This window comes from Rhinatrema bivittatum, chromosome 3 (genome assembly GCF_901001135.1).
Source record: "Rhinatrema bivittatum chromosome 3, aRhiBiv1.1, whole genome shotgun sequence".
Lineage (NCBI taxonomy): Eukaryota > Metazoa > Chordata > Amphibia > Gymnophiona > Rhinatrematidae > Rhinatrema > Rhinatrema bivittatum.
The window spans coordinates 115,974,448-115,982,086 of record NC_042617.1 but is presented as its reverse complement, the minus strand read 5'-3'; the positions used below and the strand labels follow the sequence as shown (position 1 = coordinate 115,982,086).

At 41.2% G+C, this 7,639-nt stretch overlaps 1 long non-coding RNA gene across 1 annotated transcript in view; it reads right to left on the bottom strand.

Moving 5' to 3' along the window:
• Positions 1-232: 232 nt before the first annotated feature.
• Positions 233-7,639, bottom strand: part of LOC115087015 — a 40,958-nt gene continuing 33,551 nt past the window's right edge. Inside the window, exons 2-3 of the long non-coding RNA XR_003855398.1 lie at positions 3,611-3,693; positions 233-3,420 (exon numbers count right to left, since the gene is read on the bottom strand). This is a non-coding gene — a long non-coding RNA (uncharacterized LOC115087015). The remainder of the gene's footprint in view (positions 3,421-3,610; positions 3,694-7,639) is intronic.

Here is a 7,639-nt window from a genome sequence, read left to right as displayed (position 1 = left end):
TCTTCTTCAGCTGCCCTAAAGTTATCAGGCTATTTATCTTTATCTTTATTTTTTTTTGTGTATTTTTAATCACTTTTGCAGCAAAATTCTAAGCAATATACAATGGATACATACATAATCAACATCATAAAATAGATTAAATAAAATAAAGCAACCATATAACCCTATAAATCACATATAGAGCAATATAATACCTACATTTTAAAATAAACTTACCTAATAACATGCAAGATTTAAAAAAACAATAGAACATTATGCTAAATAATTAACCATATAAAAAATATAATTAAAAGTATGACTGCCTGAAAAGATGGATTTTTAATGCTGTTTTGAAGGTTTTAAAATTCTCTTCTAACTGCAGTGCATCTGGCAAAGTGTTCCAGATACTGGAAATGCAACAGAAAGGGACTCGTGTTTTTAAACTAGAAAATGCTGAAAATCGGCGTTATCTGGCTAACTTAGGAAAATAGCGCTGTTCCACCCCAGAACTCTCCTGTATTAGCCAGGAACGTTTTTAACCAGATAAAAAATTAACCAACTATATTAAGGGCAGTCAGACTGGTGGGATTTTCAAATCCTGGCATTTGGTCAGCTAAGTGCCAGACTTAGCTGAACAAACTTGAGAATATTGCCACGGATTTCCTGTGGCAATGCCAACAAATGTACTACACCTGGGCTCATGGTGAGCTTCAGAGCAGCACGGTATTACTAAAAGGCAAAGCATTGATCTTCTGCCTGAAACAGCTGCCTTTCCCCACTAGTTGAGCCCTTGGGTACAGGAGGCTATCAGGACATCAGGGCAGGAAGCAGGGGTTGATTACTATGCAGAAGTCAGGCAGGAGTCCGATAATACTTGTCTTGAGCATCGGTATATTAAAAGAATTTAAATAAAATAAATAAGGAGTCAAGACTTCAACATAGAGCAGGAACCAACCCAGAGTCAGCAGCCAGGCTGGAACAAAGAGCAGTTTCCCAGAGCAAGCTCTAAAATGAATGTTGGCCAGTAGGGGTGTATAAGGCTAGGGCTCCTTATATTCAGCCCTCAATTTGGAAGACATCTACACTGGTCCTTTGGGAACCCTTAGAGCCATGTCTAGCTCTCTCTGATCCAAAGGATAAATGTATTAACATTGCTTCATAAGCCAGCAGCCTCTGTAGCTCTGCTGCTAGATTTCCCACCCTTGAACACCAAGGGTCACCCATTCAATCCTTCAATTCCCCATCGGCCCTGACAAATATAGACTTCTAAGAATTTTGTATCTTTAAAAGTAACTCTTAATGTCCAATCTCTAACAGTCTTTAATGCAAAAAGAAAAAAAGAGAGAGAGAAATGTTGCTTCCCCCATTTGTAAACTGCAAAGAAAGAGACAGATCATTTACTAAATCAAAATTTGAGCCCCTTTCAGCAGGTGCACTACAGAGTATGGCAACTCTCATCCATTAGAGCCTCAGACTGATCAGATTTTCAGAATGAGATAATATGTATGAGAGAAATTTGCATGCACACTACCTCAGTTGTATGCAAATCTATTTCATGCATATTCGTTTTGGAAAGCCTGAAATCCCAACTCATCTGTGGTCCTCAAGGATAAGAATTGCCCACCCATGACTTAAAACCTTAGAGAATTCAATATTTCCTTTATCCACAATGAAGGTTGCTGTTTAATTGCTCTCTCTGGGAGATAAAATGCCCTCAGGATAAGAGGCAATGATTCCTTTTGGGATCTGTATTCCATTAAATATTTTTAATAAATCAATCCAGAATGGGTTGAAATTCTGGAAAAATTAATGGCATATAAATATTTCATTTTAGAGATCTGTTCCCTATTCTTAACTTTTGGGTATAATGCCAGGTTATCCTTAACCAAAGCACCAATTGTAGCTTGTGGATTCAGGCCATTTTCTCACAAGTCATGGTTTTCTTTGAAACAGCCTTTATTTGAAATGTATTAGACTGTACCTCTGTTACAGTCTGCTGACCATCCATGTGAGCTAGAACAGCTTTTTCCAAACAAGAGCATGTCCAAAGAAGTATTTTGATTGAACATATGAAGCATAATATTCAAAGTAATTTTCTTACCAGAAGGTACACCTGCAGCAGACCCAACTGGTTGTCCAGGAGGACAGCCACTTCCCCTTTAAGAGGGCCGGTATCTTGACATTACTACCTTATTCTAAAAAAAGGTTACCATGATGCCAACTGGAGCCACCGCCAACAGTGCTATGGCTGTAAAAGCTCACTTGTCACACGCACAGAGAGACAATTAGGATTTCAACCTCATTTTCAACCCTGGCAGTAGCTCCCATCACATTGACCTTGGTGTTGGACTATGCCTGATTCTCTGGGCAGCATCCTTTCTACTCAGTACCCCGCTTTAAATGTCTCTTCCACATTGCTGCCCTCTACAAACAGAAGCTAGGAGGGATGAAAGGATTTAGGTGTCAAAATCTGCTCTTGCACCACTAGCATTCCAAGAATAGACATCCCAAAGAGCAAGGACTGGTACCTGCCCAAGTGCTGGTGAGATATTTTTGCATGACCCCTGCTTGAGATCAAGTTGTGAGGGAAAAATTCTCATTTTGTCCTCATGTTTAACATACTAGGAAAAGACAAGCCAGAAGAGATGTTTCAAAGATGTCCACTCACAATGGCCATCTTGGCTCCCTCCCTCCCCCCTCCGCCCACACTGCTTCTTGGTGGCCCCTGCTCCACTGCTGACTCCTCCAGCTGAAGGAGTAATTTACTTTGTATTAGTGGCTGTGAAACGGAGGACAGACAACATAAGAGAACTAGTACGTAACCACTTCCTTAAAGCCTTCCTATGAACTAAGTGGTTATCTTAATCACCATACCATTATAGAATGATGGAAAGGAGACATATAAGGGAGGGTCCAAGGCAGGAACCTGTCACAGAGAAAAAAAGAGCACAGACAGAAATCAGAGCAAATGACAGTAACAAGACTGTAACCAGTCATGTCTGACCGTGTAACAAAAAGGAAAACAAAAGTGAATCTTACAATGGAGAACATATGCTATTGCACAGCACCAACCAGCACAATAAACCAACACCCTGCTCCAACAGTAAACTATGAAAAGCAAAACAGGCAAACAATTACCAAAATCGAAAGCAACAACCATGCAGCATAGATAGCAAAACAATGGATATTTATGAACATAGTATGTGGACACCCTAGCATGTGCAACAAACAGCACATGAACTCCTGTTGGCAGTCATAAACCCACACACACATCTATGAAAGCAATCAAAATAGCATTATATTTGTATTGACTGCCTTGGTTAAAAACACTTTTTGCAGATAGTTCATTGGGCTGAAGTACTCATCCAAGACCTCCTTGAGGTACAGGACAGCTACTGGTCCAGGTGTTTTTCCTCCTTTTTGCACTCAGTAGGAAGCATCCTGGAAAACAAATAAATTAAAACATAGAGTATGCAAAACCACAAGACATGTATATTTAACTAGCATTCAATAAACACTACATACTATGTTGTACATAAACACATCAAATATAAGCATAACTCAAAAATACACTTCAAAGACATAGATATATGTTATAAACAAAGAGAAGGGGGATTACCAGGGTCCACACCTGTGTCTCAATATTGTCCTGAGATGGCCCTCTGGAAGAAGGGGGAACGGGTCTCAGTTGATATCACAGACTGTCTTTGACAGCTGCAGCCATTTCATAATCAGTCAAGCAATAAGAAAAAAAAAACACAGGATAAACATTTTGAGACCACAATGTGACCACAAAGATAGCCAAAATCCAAACACTAAACTTCACCATTGTGCAATGATTATGACTTCCTCCACTAACCATCCCGTAGCATTCTCACCCCCACCCAGTCCAGGGAGTGGAAGATCTGAGAAGGGAACAAGACTGGCATTAGGCACCCTAGGGTCCAGGGCAGAAACTAAAGGGGGTCATTTTCAAAAGGAGTTATGCGCATAAATGTAAATACTATTGTAGCAATTTTCAAACGCTATTTACTTACGTAAAGTGCATTTATGTGAGTAAATCCTATGGACAATTCAATGGTATATATTGTAGCAATTTTCAAAAACCCACTTACTCGAGTAAAGTGCATTTACTCGAATAAAGCCCAGTTTTACTCAAGTAAATGCTTTTAAAAATCAGGCCCAAAGTGTATGCCTAGTGCTGATAGCTTACACATGGGACAGTAACGCTGATGGCTTACACTTCTAGCGCTGCTGCCAGAGCAATGCTGGAAGCACCTGGGATCGCAGCATACTATGACCCTAGTGCTACAAACAAGGGTCTCTGGTGTTTGATCAGATACTAGGTGGCTGGGAAGTTAGGGCTGGGGTGGTGGGGACGAGGTCATATTTTTAATTCTGTTTACCAAGGAGGGGGAAGAGGCGAGCCGAGAGAGTCTTTATTTTTTATAGCATCCATCAAAGGAATATTTTTTTTTTGTTGGGGGGAGGCACTCAGCCAGCAGGGGTGTTTGAAATCTATTGGTGGGATGGAAATTCGGCCAGGAAGTCTGCAGGCAAACAAAAAAAAAAAAAAAAAAGCAAAACAAAACACGATAGTGTCACTTAACTGGATTTCTTTTAAAGCTAGCTAAGTGGTAGGCTATCCAGCCAAACAAGCAGGCAGATACAGAATGGTGCTCTCGGCTGAGTGCACCGTTTAGTAGGGATGTGCATTCATTTTTTGACAAATTAGGAAACCATACGATATTTCCTAATTTTTCGTGTATCAGTAAAAACAATAAACAATCATATTTTCCCCGAATTTCGGAAAAAATCGGTTTTCGGTTTAGCACGCAATAGTGCGCGCTAAACCGAAAACAATTTGCCATAAAAAAAAAAATGCCGAACCGTGGGAAATATGAAATTTCCCAAGGTTTTACGAAACCGAAAGCAGAAACGATCACCAGTACGATACACATCATTCTCTACCGTTTAGCCCCCGTTTGGCTGCATGTTTTAGACGTGCTATTATTACCCCTTATACTGTAAGGGGTAATTGCGCGTGGAAAACACGTGGCCAACCACCCAGAAACTAATAGCGCTCATCAACATGCAAATGCATGTTGATGAGCCTATTAGTTATTTCCCCGAAATACTGAAAGCAAGATGTGCAGTCAAGCTGCACATTTTATTCTCAGAAATTAATGCCTGCCCAAAGGCAGGCGTTAACCATTAACAGCACCAGGTAAATGTACAGAAAAGCAGAAAAAAATTGCTTTTCTGTACACCCTCGGACTTAATATTATAGCGATATTAAGTCAGAGGTCCCAAAAATAAAAAAACCCAAAATGTTCTTTAAAAAAAAAATCTGCCCACCTGTCTCGGGTTCAAAAACGGATGCTTAATTTTGCCGGCGTCCATTTTCCAAACCCGTGGCTGTCAGCGGGTTTGAAAACCAGCACAGTTAAAATTAAGTGTCGGTTGTTGGACCCTCTGACAGCCACTGCTTCCACTAATAAGGAAGCGCTAGGGATGTGCTAATGTCCCTAGCGCCTCCTTATTAGCATGGGCCCTAATTTAAATACAGAATCGCGCGCCCAGGAGAGGTCCCTGGGTGCACGTCGGGAGAGCAGGTGCTCCCCACGGAGCGCCAGCTCTCCCGCATGTAATTTTTGAATCGGCCTGAAGGCTGGATAACTTTAACTCTAACCAACCTTAATCAAAAGCTGGCCAATTAGGTTTCAAATTATCCAGCTAAAGTTAGCCGGATAACTTTAATTAGGGATAGCCAGCAAAATGCTTATCCCACTGAATATCCAGGACAAGTTATCTGGATAACTTTAGCCAGATAACTTATCTACTTGCCAGCTTACTGAATACGGACCTCAGCTTTTTTAATATGTAAGAACATAAGAACATAAGAAATTGCCATGCTGGGTCAGACCAAGGGTCCATCAAGCCAAGCATCCTGTTTCCAACAGAGGCCAAAACCAGGCCACAAGAACCTGGCAATTACCCAAACACCAAGAAGATCCCATGCTACTGATGCAATTAATAGCAGTGGCTATTCCCTAAGTAAACTTGATTAATAGCCATTAATGGACTTCTCCTCCAAGAAGGGAAGATTACAACTGACTGGTAATACTGGCCATGTGTCACGGGATTTCCTTTGGGCACACTCATTTGAGCCTGTGCAGGACTGCTTTTCTCCCAGCTCCTTCCCCACTCTCCAAAAACATATAGAAAGGAGGTAAGAAGCCGCTCTCATTGTCAGTGCTGCATGCAGAGGGTCAACTGGACCCAGGTAAAGAGGTGACTGGCGGACAATTTGGTGTGCTTCTTCTTTCTGATTATCTCCCTCCCTATTGCTTGCTCTCTGTCTTCTGTTGTGCATGGGAATGATGTCTTTTGGTTAATATCTTTTTGCCATGGGTTTTACCAGTCTACGTATTAGAGTTTGCATCTGAGGAGTGGCAGCAGCGAGGAGCGACAGGGGAGAGCGAGAGACAGTCATGGTGTGCTAGAAGTGTTACTGCTGTAAGGGTGTGCTGATGACGCTGAGTGCTGAGGCGAGGTGGACAAGCAGAAGGAGCCAGCCGGAGCAAAACGGAGCGCAGGTCATGCAAGAGAAGGAGGAGACAGTGGAATAAGGAATTTTAAGTGGTTTGCAACGGATTCTCTCTCTCTCATACCGATTCTAACTGTAAATTTGATACTAATTGTACAGTTGTTTCAAATGACATTATTGGCTTAAATGTGTTGTAATCCACCTCAAGGCCATTCTTGGTATAAGGCAGAATATCAAATATCTAAAAATAACTAATTCATCTGATCAAAAGTGCATTGGTCTGAGCATTTTTCTATACTATTGAGAAAGTAAATGAGTTAATCTAGATAGCGGAAAGTCCCTTACAAAGTCTTAGAAATGGAAACAGGGAGTGGGCCAGTAACCTATAAATGAAAGTGGCTTTAATATTAACCTACAGAGCTACCTGAGGGGCAGTGTATCCATCTTCGAAAGGGCTGCAGTTGTTCACTGATTGATCTTATTGCTGAATCTCATTTCCTTTTGTACTGTCAACATTATTAGATTCCATATTTCTAATGATTCACAGGTATGAATCTGCTATTGGTGTACTTTGCAGAATTAACCTGGCAAAGTCTGTTGCACTAGTGTACTCTTCAGCTGTTTGTGCCACACTCATATTTTATATGTATCAAAGTGGCACTAGGAAATTTGTATGACAGCAATCACTATGCAGCACATCTGAGATGTTACTGACATCAGTCGTTTGTCTCCCAGAACAAATCAGACAACCTCCAAAAGGGTACATAAAATATATTAGACTGAGAAAAAATACTGTAGCTCATAAGTTTTCATAACTAGACAATTACTTGTGTAACCGAGAGCCATTATTCGGTCACTGAATGCCCTGGGAAAGACTAGCTAGACTAGGTTAGTAGATGGGGGAGATTCAAATGCAGCCCCTTCCTTTGAAGGGCCTGGGAATGGCCATCCCCCCTAGGAGGCTTTGCAACAGCTCTCTCCTGAGAGTCCGGAGGCAGTCTTGTATAATGTTTGGAGAGTTAGGAGGTGGTAGGCACTTACCTTTTTGTTGTATTTTCAGGCCCAGTGGAAGGGAATAGTAGAGATGTGAATCGGAACCGGAATCGGTTC